At 37.9% G+C, this 14,966-nt stretch overlaps 1 protein-coding gene across 1 annotated transcript in view; it reads right to left on the bottom strand.

The window, feature by feature from the left end:
- The window catches only part of Znf831 (zinc finger protein 831), a 207,484-nt gene extending 193,235 nt beyond the window's left edge, over nt 1–14,249 (bottom strand). Inside the window, exon 1 of the mRNA XM_010628749.2 lies at nt 13,937–14,249. The gene's annotated coding sequence lies outside the window, so the exon portion shown is untranslated. The remainder of the gene's footprint in view (nt 1–13,936) is intronic.
- Between the last annotated feature and the right edge of the window lie 717 nt (nt 14,250–14,966).

Genomic DNA, 14,966 nt, shown 5'->3' on the forward strand with positions numbered 1-14,966 from the left:
AAAAAAAGAAAAAGAAACATCTCGGCCCATAACCTGTATCTTTTTAAATTACATATGGAATAACATGGATGGAATGAATGTATTTTAAAGTGAAATCTACCTCTGCATGCCTGCTGGTGGGAGTCTTCTTAGGAAATCGTCAAAGGAAGGACACTGTATCTGCCACTTCGTGTGGGCATTGCAGATTATACTCGGGAAACAAGTGATCCCAGAAAAGAGGAAATTCAAAACATAAAATATTGATATTCTCCAAGTTGAATAACACGTGTGAATAACACAATCATGCTTCACTTACTGAGGATTGTGTGTCAAGTGTTCCACAAAAGTTACTTTTTCAAAAAACTAAAGTTTGTAATTTTAACAAGTAATTGCCATTGAGAGGGATTTAACCTCAAAAGGGCACAAAAGAAACTTACTGTGTTTGATGGAACTGTTGCATATTGCTGGTGATAGTGGCTGCATGAGTGCTTACCTTTGCCAAGTCATAACACTAGTACTTTGAGAGGATAACTTTTAGCAAATTGCATCTCCATAAGCCTGCCTTTTAACAAATGAAAAAGTTAGGATATTATTAAGAAATACAAAGACAACCCATAGGATAGAAGAGGGGCTCTAAATTATTTATCAGATAAGGATCTAGACTCCAGAATATATGAAGAATTCTCAGAATTCAAGGACAAAAAAAAAGATCATTTAAAATGGGCGATAAACATCAACACAATTATAATGGGGGACCTTGGTACCCCATTATCACAAATAGATCAACTAAATGAAAATATCAGCAGAGAAATGTCAGAGTTGAGCCAAACCTTTGAGCAAATGAACTTAATAGATATCTACAGAGTGTTCCACCCAACAACAATAGAATATACATTCTTCACATCAGCATACGGGACTTTCTCCACGCACACCACATACTACCCCATAAAATATGTTTAAGTAAATGCAAAAGAATCTGAATTAGCACATACAGAACATAGTGCAAGGAAACTATAAATCAATGGCAAATGAAACCACAAACATTATGGAAATTAATCAATATCCTCTTTAATAATCAATGAGTCACAGAAGAAATCAATGAAGAAATTAGTTCCTAGAAGAAATAATGCCAGTACAATATACTTAGGAGACACCTTTCCTCTTAGGAAAGTTATATGAGGAAAGGTTATATCTGTGAATGCCCACATCAAAAAGAGAGAGAGAGAGAGACAGAGAGAGAGAGAGAGAGAGAGAGAGAATAATAATAAAATAAAATCATAAAATAAATAAGATAATAATAATAATAATAAATAAAAATATAATGATGCACCTCAAGGTCCTAAGAAAACAAGAACAGTCCGAACCAAAACTAGTGTAAAGAAGAAAATTGTAAAGATCAGAGCAGATATCAATGAAATTGAGACAAAAATATTTTTAAATGAATGAATCAAAGAATGGGTTCTTGGCTGGGAATTTAGCTCAGTGATTCCATCACCTGCCTTGCAAGTGCAAGGTCCTGAGTTCGATCCCCAGTACCAAAAAAAAAAAAGAATGGGTTCTTCAAAAGAATAAACAAAATAGACAAACGCTGAGCCAATATTACTTATACACAGGAAATAAAAAATCCAAATTAACACAATTAGAAATGAAAAAGGGGAAGAAATCACAACAGGCACCACAAAATCCAGGAGATACTAGTAACTACTTTGAAAACCTATACTCCAATAAGTTGAAGGATTCAGAAGAAATGGATAGATTTCTGATATATATGAATTATCAAAAATGAACTAAGTAGGTCAGGGATTTAGCTCAGTGGTACCACACCTGCCTTGCAAGTACAAGGTCCTGAGTTTGATCCCTGGCACCAAAAACAAAAAAAGAACTAAGAAAATATAAAAATCCTGAATAATCCAATAACAGGAAGTGAAATTGAATCAGTCATGAAAACACACACACACACACACACACACACACACGCACCAAGAAAAGCCCAGGACTTGATGGACTCAAAAACTTCAGAGAAGATGTAACACCATTATTCCTCAAACTCTTTAATGAAATTGAAAGGAAAGGTGTTATGTCTTGTGTTTAAGTGTCCCCTCAAAGCCTCATGTGGTCATAGGTGGGGCTTTTCAGTGATGGCTGGATCTAGACTGTGTGATGCTGGGATTAAGAGTGTGTCACTACTCCCTGTTTGGGTGAATAAAGGCAAGACAAACCAGACACAGGGGTTCCTTTGCCTACTAGAAGCAAGATTCCCCTGGCTGCCGCATGTTAAGCTGAAAAATTAAAAAGAGTGTGTGATTACTAAACTAGTCCACTGACTGATTTGGTAGAGTGTGGATAATGGAAAGGCCCTTCCTGGGTGTGAGTGCTACCATCCCTAAGGGTGGGTAGCCTGGATATATTATAAAGTATAGAAAGGGGACTGCTGCTGTCACTTTCTGCTTGCTTCTTTTGCTGTCTTCTGCCTGCCATGAACTGTTTCTCCTCTGTGATGCCACCCTGCCTTGGAGCCAGCCAATTATGAAGTGAAACCTCTACAGATTGTGAGCTGAAATAAAACTTTCCTTCTTTAACCTTGGATGTTGGGTATTTTATCTCAGTAATGAAAAAAGCACTTAAGACAAAAGGAGTACTCCCAAAGTCATTCCTGGAAACCAGCATTACCCTGACTTCAAAACCAGAAAAGCCAACCAAAAAAGAGAACTACAGGCAAGTCTCTTTAATGAACATAGGTGCAAAAATCCTCAACAAGATGCTAGTAAACAGAATGAAACAAATTATCAAAAAGATCATACATCATGCCCCTACATGACTCATCCCAGGGATGCAAAGATGGTTCAACATATTCAAATCAATAGATGTAATACATCATATAAACAAATGCAAGAACAAAAATCTCATGATCATCTCAACTGACACAGAAAAACCTCGGACAAAATTCAACATCCATTCATGATAAAAACACTGAAGAAAATAGGTATAGAAGGACCTTATATAAAACTGATAAAAGCCATTTATGACAAACAAATGGCCAATATCATACTATATGAGCAAAACCTGAAAGCCTTCCCTCCAAAATCAGAAAAATAACAAAGAAAGAACACTATCACCCGTCCTACTCAATATAATTCTCAAAACATTAGCCAGAGGCTCTTTTCTCATAAAAGAGAAAGAAATAAAAGGAATATGTACTGGAAAGAAAGAGATCAAATAATCATTATTTGCAGATGACATGAACCTTTATAGAAAAGACCCCAAAAACTCAACTAAAACACTCCTAGAATTAATAACCAAATTCAGTAATGCAGCAGGATTTTAAAATATAGCATTCCTATACAACAATAACAAAAATATGGAAAGAAATTAGAAACAATACCACTGACAATAGCATCAGGAAAAATTAAATACTTAGGAATAAACCTAACCAAGAGTGAAAAACTCTGCAATGAAAACAACAAACTGCCCCCTGGGCCTTCCAGGAGCCGAACCTCATGGGCCAGCTGCAGCACCACCACCACTCCCGCCCCACCACTGGGACACACCCCTCGGGCCTCCAGCCCCCAGGCCACTCCACCTGTACCTGGATCCACACCACAAAGGCGCAGGGGGTCATGAAGGACATTGTTCTGAGCTCCAGACAACAGAGCAGAAGTGAGCAGAGAGAGGGCCTCTCTGAGGCTCCTTGATGAAAATTGAAGCCCGCTGGGAAAGTGAAGAAAATCTCTGCAATAAAGGCCACACCAGACCACCGCAGTGGGTAAGTAGGAGGGGTCAGCACCTCCCATCCAACCTGGACTATCTGTGAGGGAAGGGCAGCTGGAACCTGCAGTAGAACCTTGCAGAGTTCTGCAGGAGGTCAGGGAGCTCAATTTGGACCTTGCAGCCAGAAATCAGCCTGAATGCGGCTGGCTTGCTGAGACTAACTGATTAGATCTGCACCCTGCTGCCCACTGTCTATTGTGACAGCAGAGACATAACTTGAAGGAAGCCCTTTATTTTTTCACCTTGTTCAGTATATCTCTTCTTTTTATTCCTGTTCTGCCCTAATTCAGATTTCTTTTTATTTTCTTCTTTTTCCTTCTTTTGATTGTCATTAGTTTTATAGGAAAGTGAATACAGTTTCTAGCTTCCCTATTACTATTAGTTTGTTCTGTTCTTATCTCTGTTCTTTCATTCTGTCTTTTCCTCTTGTCTACAACAGTTTCCCAAAGTTTGCATGATCTTCCTATGTCCTCTGGCCTCATTTCTAACCTTTCCCTCTCCTTTTACCTATCTATCCTTCCCTCCCCAACTCCTTCTAAGTCCTCATCCCAAAGAGTAAATTTATATTGAAGAGATTATTCACTATAAACCAAGATACATCATGTAAAGGTACAAGTTCCCAATGATGAATGTGAATGTATTATATACCTAAAATGTACCAATAAACTTAATGAAAAAAAAAGAAAACTACCATACTCTGAAAAAGAAAATTGAAGAGGACTTCAGGAAACTGACAGATATCCCATTCCTGGATAGGCAGAACCAATATAGTCAAAATGGCAAAAGAAAGAAAGTAAAGGCCATACTTCTAAAATTGTTACATAGATTTAGTACAATCCCAATCAAAATACCAACAGCATTCCTCACATAACTAGAGAAAGCAGTCCTATGAAACCAGAAGAGACCCAAAATGTAAAAGCAATACTGGACATCAAAAGCAAGACAGCGGGCATCAGAATCTCAGACTTCAAGTTATATCACAAAACTACAATAACTATTTTCCTTAAATTATTTTATTGTTACATTTTAGGTATACTATACATTTACATTCAACATTGGGAATTTGTACTTTTGCATGACGTATCTTGGTTCTTATTTTTACCCGATTCCTCTGCCCTCCCTTCAACCCCTCCACTCCTCCCTATTTGCAAAGGCTTTGTTTCCATTTTTTCTTTTCTCATATTATTTCCCTTTCCCTTGTTTCCTTTGCCCTATCCCTCCCATTTCCCCTACCCCTTTCGACCTTTCCTTCCAGTTTCACATTAGCAATTATTCATTTTAATCCTTATTTACATTTTCAGTTTCTCACACCTGAGAAATGATTTGACATTTACACATGTGTGTCCCATTTATTTAACTTAAGAGTATGGCCTCAATGTTCATCCATTTAGCTATAAATGTCTCTAATTTCTCATTCTTAATGGCTGAGTAGTGCTCCATTTTGTTTTTTAAAAAAGCACGCATCTTCTTTATTCAGTCTCCAGTTGATGGGCACTTGGGCTGTTGCCAAGCTTTAGCTATTATAAACTATGCCACTATAAACATGAGTGAGCATATATCACTGTGATATGGTTCTTTTAATTCTTTTGGAAAGATACCCAGCAGAGGTATAGGTGGGTCAAATGGGACTCCTAATCCTAGTTTTCTGAGGTATTTCCATACTGATTTCCACAGTGGTTGCATCAGTCTGCACTCCCACCAACAACAGAGAAAGGTTCCTTTCTCCCCACAGCCCCGCCAACATTTGTTATTGGTTGATTTCTTGACAGCAGCCATTCTTTCTGGGGTAAGGTGGAATCTCAGTGTTGTTTTCATCTTCATTTCTTGAATGGCCAGTGATGTTGAACTTTTTTTTATATGTTTCTTTTCTGCTTTTACTTCTTCATCTGAAAAATGTCTGTTCATTTCAGATGACCATTTTAAAATTGGGTCTTTATTTTTGGGGGGGGTCTCATTTTGTTACATACTTCATATATTCTAGATAGTAGTCCTTTTTCTAAGGAACAGCTGATAAAATTTTTTCCCATATTGTAGTTTGTCTCTTAGCTCTGTGGGTGGTTTCTCTTGAAGTGCAGAAGATTTTTAATAAGATGAGATCCCAGTTGTTGATTCTTTGTGCTAGTTCCTGTGCTACTGAGGATTTTTTCATAAAGTCTTTACCTATGCGGATATCTTCAAGAGTTCTACCTAATTTATCTTCCAGCAAGTTTAGTGTTTCTGTTTTAATATTTAGATCTTTAATCCACTTTGATTTTAGTTTAGTGCATGGTGAAAGATAGGGGTCTAGTTTTTATCTTTGACAGGTTGCAATCCAGTTTTTCCAACACCATTTATTATAGAGGCTATCTTTCCTCTAGAAAGGATAGTTGGCTCCTTTATCAAAGATGAGGTGGCTAAGTATATCTGGAGTTGTTTCTGCATCTTCTAAGCTAGTCCAGTGATCCTTGGATCTGTTTCTTTGCCAGTATCATGCTGATTTTATCACAGTCACTTTGTAGTATAGTTTCAAATTGGGGATTGTGATACCCCCTCTCATGTCTCTGTTGTCTAGAATGGCAATTGCTATTCTAGGTCTCTTCTGGTTCCATATTAATTTTTGTATTGTTTTCTCTAGTTCTGTGAAATATACTGTTGTATTTCAATCGGCGTTGGATTGAATCTGTATAACAGTTTTGGAAGTATGGCCATTTTCACTATATTGGTCTTCCCAGCTGGGAATGAGGGATGTCTTTCTATTTTCTTATATCCTCTTAGATCTCTTTTTTCAGACTGCTGCAGTTTTCAATGTAGAAGTTTTTGCTTCCTTTGTTATACTGATTCCTAGATATTTCATTTGGGGGGTACTACTGTGAAAGGAATTGTTTCCTCTAATTTCTCTCTCAATGAGTCCATTATTTGTGTACAAGAAGACTATTCATTTCTGAGTGTTGACTTTGTAACCAGATAATCTACCAAATCTGTCAGTTAAGTCTAGAAGTCTTTTGGCAGAGTCATTTGGGTCTTCTATACAGAGTATCCTATCATCGGCAAATAATAGCAGTTTAACTTCTTCTTTTCCTATCTTTATTCATTTTATTTCTTTCTCTTGTCTAATTGCTGTGCCTAATTTTTCAAAAACTACATTGAACAGGAATGGTGATAGTGGAAATCCTTGCCTTGTTCCTGATTTTAGTGTGAAAGTTTTCAGTTTTTGACCATTTAGTATACTGTTGGCTGTTGATTTTTCATAGATAGCCTTAATCAGATTGAGATAAAGACCATCTGTTCCAATTTTCTGTAGGGTTTTTATCATGAATGTGTATTGGATTTTGACAAATGCTTTTTCTGCATCTATAAAGGTGATCATATGGTTTTTGTCCTTGACTCTGTTCATATAGTGTATTACATTTACTGATTTGTGTATGCTGAACCATCCTTGCATCCCTGGGATAAATCTGACATGGTCAGGGTGTATGATCTTCCTGATGACCCTCTGTATTCTGTTTGCCAGTATCTTGTTGAGGATTTTTGCATCTATGTTCATTAGGGAGATTGGCCTGTAGTTTTCTTTTTTGGTTGAGTCTTTCCCTGGTCACAAATCTACAATAATAAAAACAGTATGGTATTGAGGCAAAGACAGACATATGGCTCAATGAAACAGAATGCAGGATGCAGAAATGACCCCAGACACATTCTGCCATCTAATCTTGAATAAAGGAGCCAAAAACATGCACTAGAGGAAAGAGAGCCTCTTTAATAAATGGTGCTGGAAAAACTGGCTCTCCACAGCAGAAGATTGAATCCAGACCCATATCTCTTACCATATACTAAAGTAAAATCAAAATGAATTGAAGTTCTAAATGCTAAAACAGAAACCTTTAATCTGCTGTCAGATACAGTAAGTAAAATTATTGAAGATATAAACATACACAAGGACTTTCTGAACAGAACCTCAGTTGCACAAGAAATAACATCAACAATCAACAAATTGGATCATATGAAGTTAAAAATCTTCTACATAGCAAAAAAAGAGCCAACAGAGTAAAGAGACAACTTATAGAATGGAAAAAACTCTGCCAACTATTATTGGATAGAGAGAGAAAAGTTTGTTATCTGGAATATATAAAGAACTCAAAAAAATTAGACCACCAAAAATTAAAGATCCAATCAAAAAACTGGCAATTGAAATGAATAAACACTTCTCAAAAAAGATATAAAGATGGTCAATAAATATACAAAAAATGTTCATCAGCTCTGGCCATTAGAGCAATGCAAATAGATTCAATGTTACTCCAAAAAGAATGGCTATCATCAAGAAACCAAATGTTTTGTCATGAATAATGTAAAATCAATTGAAAAAGAATGAAATCAAATAATAACAAAGGCTGGCAAGACTGTGGAGGAAAAAGGAATCCTTCTACATTGTTTATGGACACGTAAACTAGTACAACCACTATGGAAATCCGTATGGAGATTCCTCAAAAAACTACAACTAGAAACTCCATTTCACCCAGCTATTCCCCTTCTACGTACTGTTTCTTCCACAAAAGAGTTAAAGACTTCATATTATAGTGATACATGCACACTAATCTTTAAATCAGCACAATTCATAATAGCTGATTCTTGCAAGGGACCTACATATCCACCAACGGATGAACAGATAAAGAAAATGTAGTATTTATACACAATTGAGCACTGCTCTGCTATAAAAAAAAAAAAGAAAGATAAATGAGTTATTTTTAGGAAAATGAATGTACCTTGAAGACCATAATGTTAAGCAAAGTAAATCAGATGCACAAACTTAAATATAACATGATCTCTCCTATATGAGAAACCCATGTATAAATAAAGAGCAAAATAAATTTACATAGGGTCATCAACCAAGTCAGATTCATCCCAGGGATGCAAGGATTGTTCAACATACATAAATCAATAAATGCAATATAGTATATTAATGACTCAAGGACAAAACGCATATGATCATCTCAGCACATGCAGAAAAAACATCTGACAAAATCCTGCACCCATTCATGATAAAAATCCTACAGAAAAAAAAAAGATAGATAATAGGGAGCAAGGTGATAGATAGTTTTGGAAAAGGGAAGGGAACCAAGAGATAGAGCGGGTGGGAGAGGGGAAGGAGAATAAGAGAATGAAACAAGTTAAGATGTGCGTGCACCATCTCCCCACAAGGAATGCAATTGTTGTGTACTGCAAATGTGCTAATTAAAAATATTTTAAATGGGCAGGAGTTGTTGATTCCTAAGTTAAACACAGAATTACTATATGATGCAGTAAGTGCATTTAAAGCATGTATTAAAAACGGATCCTCAAACAAAAGCCAAAAGGTGGAAACAGTCCAAATAAATGTCCATAAACTAAAAAGTACATGAATAAAATGAGGTACACACTACATACATTGGAGTATTATTCCGCCATAGAAAGGAACAAAGTTCTGACGCAGAATTAGCATGCCTGAATCACAAAAACGTGATGCTAAGTAAAAGAAGCCAGGCACAAAATGTCACATATGATTACTTTATTTGAAATATCCTTTATGTGGAATAATATTCCCTTCTATGTAATGTCCAGAACAGATAAATCCATAGGGACAGAATGAAATCTGGCAAGTTACCAGCCCAGAGGAAGGGAGCAACAGGACGTGATTATTTAATGGGTACAGAGCTTCCTTTGTCAGTAATGCAAATGTGGAACCAGACAGAGGTGGTAGATGCCCAGCATTCTGATTATAATTGTTATTTAATGTCACTGAATTGTTCGCTTTCAAATGGTTATTTTATGTTATGTGGATTTTACTTCAATAATAACACTATTTTAAGGAGGAAAATTAGTGTTATTGATTAAAGTCTTTCTAAAAAGTATTGTGTCAAGCAGTTGACAAAGCTCTGGAAGCATTTACAAAACCAGGCTGTCCAAGGTAAACTGGGAGAAAGAAACACAATGCTCAGCCCTGGAGATGGCTTGAAAGGAGGAGTGAGAACAAAAGCAGACAACAGCATCCTGGAGCCAAGCCACAAAGGCCTAACAAACGTGGGAAGACACCAGTGGGCATGAAAGGACAGTGATCCTCCTGGCATCCAACAGGAAAGCAAGAGGACCTGAGAAGAGTGGACGCCAGGACCAAAAGATCACCACTGCCATCTTTGCCCTCGACCTTAGCTAAACCAAGTTTCTTGGGGTCTGGGGAAGTCAAGATCACTAAAGGGTGGCTTTCCCCCAAGAAGTATCCATCAGATTTCTATCAACCTGGAAGGAGACTGTCCGGACTTCATTTGACTCTGTACATCCAACTGGGATGAAGATTCCAAAGGATGATTACCCAGGGCTGGCAGGAAGTGCTCATCATTTACCCTGAGAACAATTTGAGATAAAGAGGTTTTCACAGGCGAAAGCAGAATTGGAATTAAGAAGAAAGGCAATAGGAGTGAACAGAGATTTATGTTCCTTTGCTTCTTTGTTTTCTTTCTCCCTTGCTTCCTCCGTTCCTTCCTTCCTTCTTTTTAAAATTAAAGAACACAAGCTCACTAAGGTGCCAGACATTTGACAGGCACAATCTCAACTCTTCTTCAAATGTTATTACCAAGCCAAAAAAAAAGAGCAACCAGGAAAACTGAAGCCCAAGGATATGTAGTGATTTGTTCAAGGTCACTCGTAGTGAGTATGAAACAAAGCTACTCCAGGTCCCCGGAACTCCGAAATGCATTCTTGGGTTTCCCATAAATAGTTTTTTTCCAGAATAAATCTTAACCTAAACACAATGCATGTGAAAAAGACCTGGAGTTTCATTTGACTATAGATTGTCCACGATTGTATAAGTTGAAGACTACATTAATTAAAATACAAGCTCCCAAATTTGGGGACATAAAACTCCACTGCGCTTCACGGAGCTTTTGGATCACTTGAGCCTTGGAAAGGATCTGAGAGTCTTGGCGCTAATTAGTTCATTTTAGGTCTCCGGAAAGATTTTGAGGAATCCTTACCAATCCAGGAATCTTAACCGACTAGAACAACCCCTGGGGATATCTTAGAAGCAAGGCGCCCCCTGGTGGTCCTCTTGACCAGGGACGATGGCCCATTCCCTCGTATTCTACCCACCCAATGAGATGCTCCAAGCAATTCATTTTTTCTCTATTTCAAAGTTGTTTTAGTCAGTCATCTTCATTTTAACCCTTTTGGGTTTTAGAGCAAATTTACTAACAGTTGTATCCCAAATTTAGACAATGGTAGTATTCACCTGTGGGATTCAAATGTTAGCTCTCTACCATGAGTTAGTGTCTTCTTATGGGAAAATAAATAAATCAATGACAGGAAGTACATACCCATCTCCTACTCTGTATAGAACTTTTCTAACCGTGACACTGCCATGATGCCTTTGATGGGGCACCCAGAGAAAAGAAGATACATACATTCCAGGTGAGATAAATCATTTCACTGTAAGTAACTGAAGTTGTCTTAGCAGCCTGAGGATAGTCTTCAACTTTGAGTTACTATCTTATTTATAATATCCACTGTATGTCCTCTTTATTCTCTGCCTCATTTATTTTTGTGAAAATAACTTTCAGAGTATTTAGTTCTGATGAATGATTTTGCTTATTTGCTTTTAAGCATTGATCAGGCACAAATTCTAAAATAAGCATATAATTTGAGTGTAGAAAAGCAGGGAAGTGAAATTAATTAATTTGCCAATTCACTATTATCAATGAATATTAAAATTTGTATAAATTACTACTATTCTGAATAAGTCTATAAGCCAAGAACTGACAATTTGGGGGGGGGGGGTAAAGGCCAGAAAGGAAACATTTTAGAAAATGCAGCCCAAGCTGCCAGAAATACTCTATTGTTGAAGCAAAAAAGCAAGAACAGACGATATGTAAATGGTAGGCATGGCTGGATTAAAATAAAACTTTATCTACAAAACATACCTTCAGACCAGTTTGTTAATGGCTCACTATACTGAATAGTTTTTCTCCATTAGCACTTTCCATTTTGGAAAGTTCTGATATATACATACTTACATATGAAGATAGTCTAGCAGCAATAGACATCATAATTTTGTTTTATTCTTGATGGTTAAAGAATATTTATAAAGAAATTCAGGCAATATTAAAATTGATTTCACCTGGATAAATCATATCAGTTGCATATCTCTCCCATGGTATACAAGTCACCTTTATAAATTAGTCACAAAATTTATCAGCACAATTTTTAAAATTATGACCCAGCTAACCTGCTACCGGACAGTAAAATAAATAAAAACAGCATTGTGTACATGTAGGAATTCTTGCTTTCCCAGACAAATAGTCTGGTTATTACCCTAAAGTTTTAGACAAATACATACCTTTAATATTTTCACTCTAATATCCATCTTGTTCCAAACAGAATCTTCTAAAGAACTGTATGAGTCTTCTTGGAAGGCTTTGAGCTTTCTCTCTGATGTATGCCTACATTATTTGCATTTGAGGTTTGTTTTGTTTTGTTTTGTTGAGACAGGGTCTCACTACGTAGTTGAGATTGATCTGGAACTCACTATGTAGCCAAGGCTGGTCTCAAACTCACAGCCGATCCTCCTGCCTCAGCCTCCCAAGTGCTGGGATTACAGGCTTGCACCACCACGCCTGGCTGCATTTGAGTTTTGAAGGAAGTGCAGTATCACCAGGCTTAGTGTCTCTGCTGTTTAGTATTTGTCTCCTGTTCATTTTGCAGCACCCATAATCAAGGGTCTTGTCTTTTAAATTAGTTTATATAACTGTATTTTGATATTTTAAAAACCATTTAGAAGATAAAACCCAAAATTAAAATCATGATCTGTGCCTTTGAGGCTTTCCTTTTTTAATTTTTAGTTTCATAAATTTTAGCTGAATCTTAGCCAGGCATGGTGGCGCACACCTGTAATCCCAGCACTCAGGAGGCTGAGACAGGAGGATCGCTGTGAGTTTGAGACCAGCCTGGGCTACATAATGAGTTCCAAGTCAGTCTCAACTACATAGTGAGACCCTGTCTCAAAAAAACAAACAAACAAACAAACAAAAATATATATATATTTTTTTTTTTAGCTGAATCTTTACTTATATGAAAGATTTTGTTTGTATATATGATTTTGTTTAGGACCCTACTTTTCTCTCATGATAAACTGGGATGTCTTCATTTTGAACGTATGTCCTATACATACAACATCTTGTTATCAAGAAGATTCATTTTCAAGTGCCATTATGCTTTCATTCTGCCCCAGAAGAGTGCCATCCTAATGACACTAACCTGACGTTCAGGATGGAACAGTGACAGCCCCTGGAAACCTAGAGCTTTATCTACAGCATTTGATTCCTGCGCTTATGATATTACTATAACTTCTAATATTTCACTGCAAGAAATGAAAAATTATGTCATTTCCATTTTTTCGCTTTAGGTTAAAATCTTATTTTCAGCATATGTCTGGAATTTTAAAAGCTTTTATAGTCATCCTCCATATCATTCTTTCTTTCCTTTCCTTTTCCTTTAATAAACTTATGTGACCCAAAGGGATTCATTTTGAAGGAAACTTTTATGAAGCCATGGAGACACTGGTGTCACTACCCTGGAATAGGAAGCTGTCCCATTGTCCACAAAGGAGGCAGCCAGCCCCACCACACTCCCACTACTTTCATTCAGAGCCTTTCCGACTCTGTCTCTCTCATTCTTGTCCATGTCCAGGTGCCTAATGTTCTATGCAGATGACTTCTTCATCCACCCCATCGCTGGAAGGGCTCCTCCCCTCCGCGTCACTAAGCCCATCTGTCCCCTGTCCTGTCACCTCGGCTCCATGATGGCCTGTGCCCTTCCTCCATGACCCCTGCTCTCCAATGTCTTCATCTCTGTCAATCTTGTCCTGGCCTGAAGTGCTCTCCCCTGGACTCCCATCTGCCCTCAGAACACCCTTCTGAGCTCATTCAAACCTTTCCCCCACATCAATGGGAAGAGGATTCAGACACATTGCCTACGCAATTCAGCCTGCACTGAGAGCTGAAGACACTTCTGGAAGGCCCAGCTCCTCAACCCCAAGTGCTCCCAGCCTCTGTGCCTTGTGTGCCCAAAGCTCTGCTTAGCATGAACCTTTCTCGAAGCATCTTCCTAGTTCACTGAATATCCAGAAAGCCCCTCTGAGTTCCTTCTGCTCACCTGCCTTCCTGGATGTAGGAAGTCCCCAAGAACATACCTTTGGTCAATGCTTTCCTCTCCTTCCTCATCCTTGTCACAAAGATACAGTCTCCAAGCTTCAATAACTCTGACCTCAGGTGATTTATTTAATTCCCTGGGGCCTCAGTTTTCTCTTCTGTAAAGTGAGGGAAATACTAACACTCAAAGCAATGGAATGCGACTGGCCTAGAGCCCGGAGAGTGCTGCATTCTGCCCAGAGCTTCACAGATGCCTGAATCCACCTGCCATGGTGCCACGCTCAAGTCCAACCTCTGACCCTGGGAGAAGCTCAGATGAGCCCTTCCAGCTTTTCTCAGACTCCTCCTCCTCCAGGCAATATTCAGCGCATGCTCAGGGGGTGGTTTATGACGTCACAGCTGCAGGCACAGACGGCCCCACCCATGGCCTGGGATTAGGGCCTGTGTCACCGGGTCCACTGCACACGAAGCGTGCTGCCCAGAATGCGGCAGACACTCCTCGAATACTTGCTGGGTGAGTGAACAAGCCTGTGCTCACAAGCAGGAAGCTGTAATGCGAGCGGAGGACAACTTCTGAACAACAATTCCTAAGGTCTCGAAAAACAATTGCAATATGGACAGGACCTAAAAAAAGTTGGAAGTAACTGTGTAAGTAGGAAAAGGGAAATTTTCTGAACATTCTATACAAGCAGAAAAACTGAAGAAATTTTAACTTCATTGAAAGAGCTCAGGCTTTCATAGAATAGTTCATTCTCTCAGTAATACGACTGGTAGTCATTTAACATTCCTGTTTTATAAGTTTTCTATCAAGGTTTCTTAAAGCATGAAAATACAGATATTTTCATCTGGGGAGTTTTAACAGCAATCTGAAATAGTAGTAGAAAAATGGTAAACAAAATGCCCTATTTTGTTTCATCCCAGTGAAACTGATCATGATTTGACATACTCAATGCATAAAAGAATAAGCTCGCATTGATGATTTTAAGCAAATTATATTTTATTAAAGGAGTATTCAAGTGAACTATATGCTCTTTCTGGACATGATATTTCATGTAAGTACATTCCTTCTGA

The sequence above is a fragment of the Fukomys damarensis genome, unplaced genomic scaffold, assembly GCF_012274545.1.
Source record: "Fukomys damarensis isolate Sample0158 unplaced genomic scaffold, DMR_v1.0_HiC HiC_scaffold_22, whole genome shotgun sequence".
Classification (NCBI taxonomy): Eukaryota; Metazoa; Chordata; class Mammalia; order Rodentia; family Bathyergidae; genus Fukomys; species Fukomys damarensis.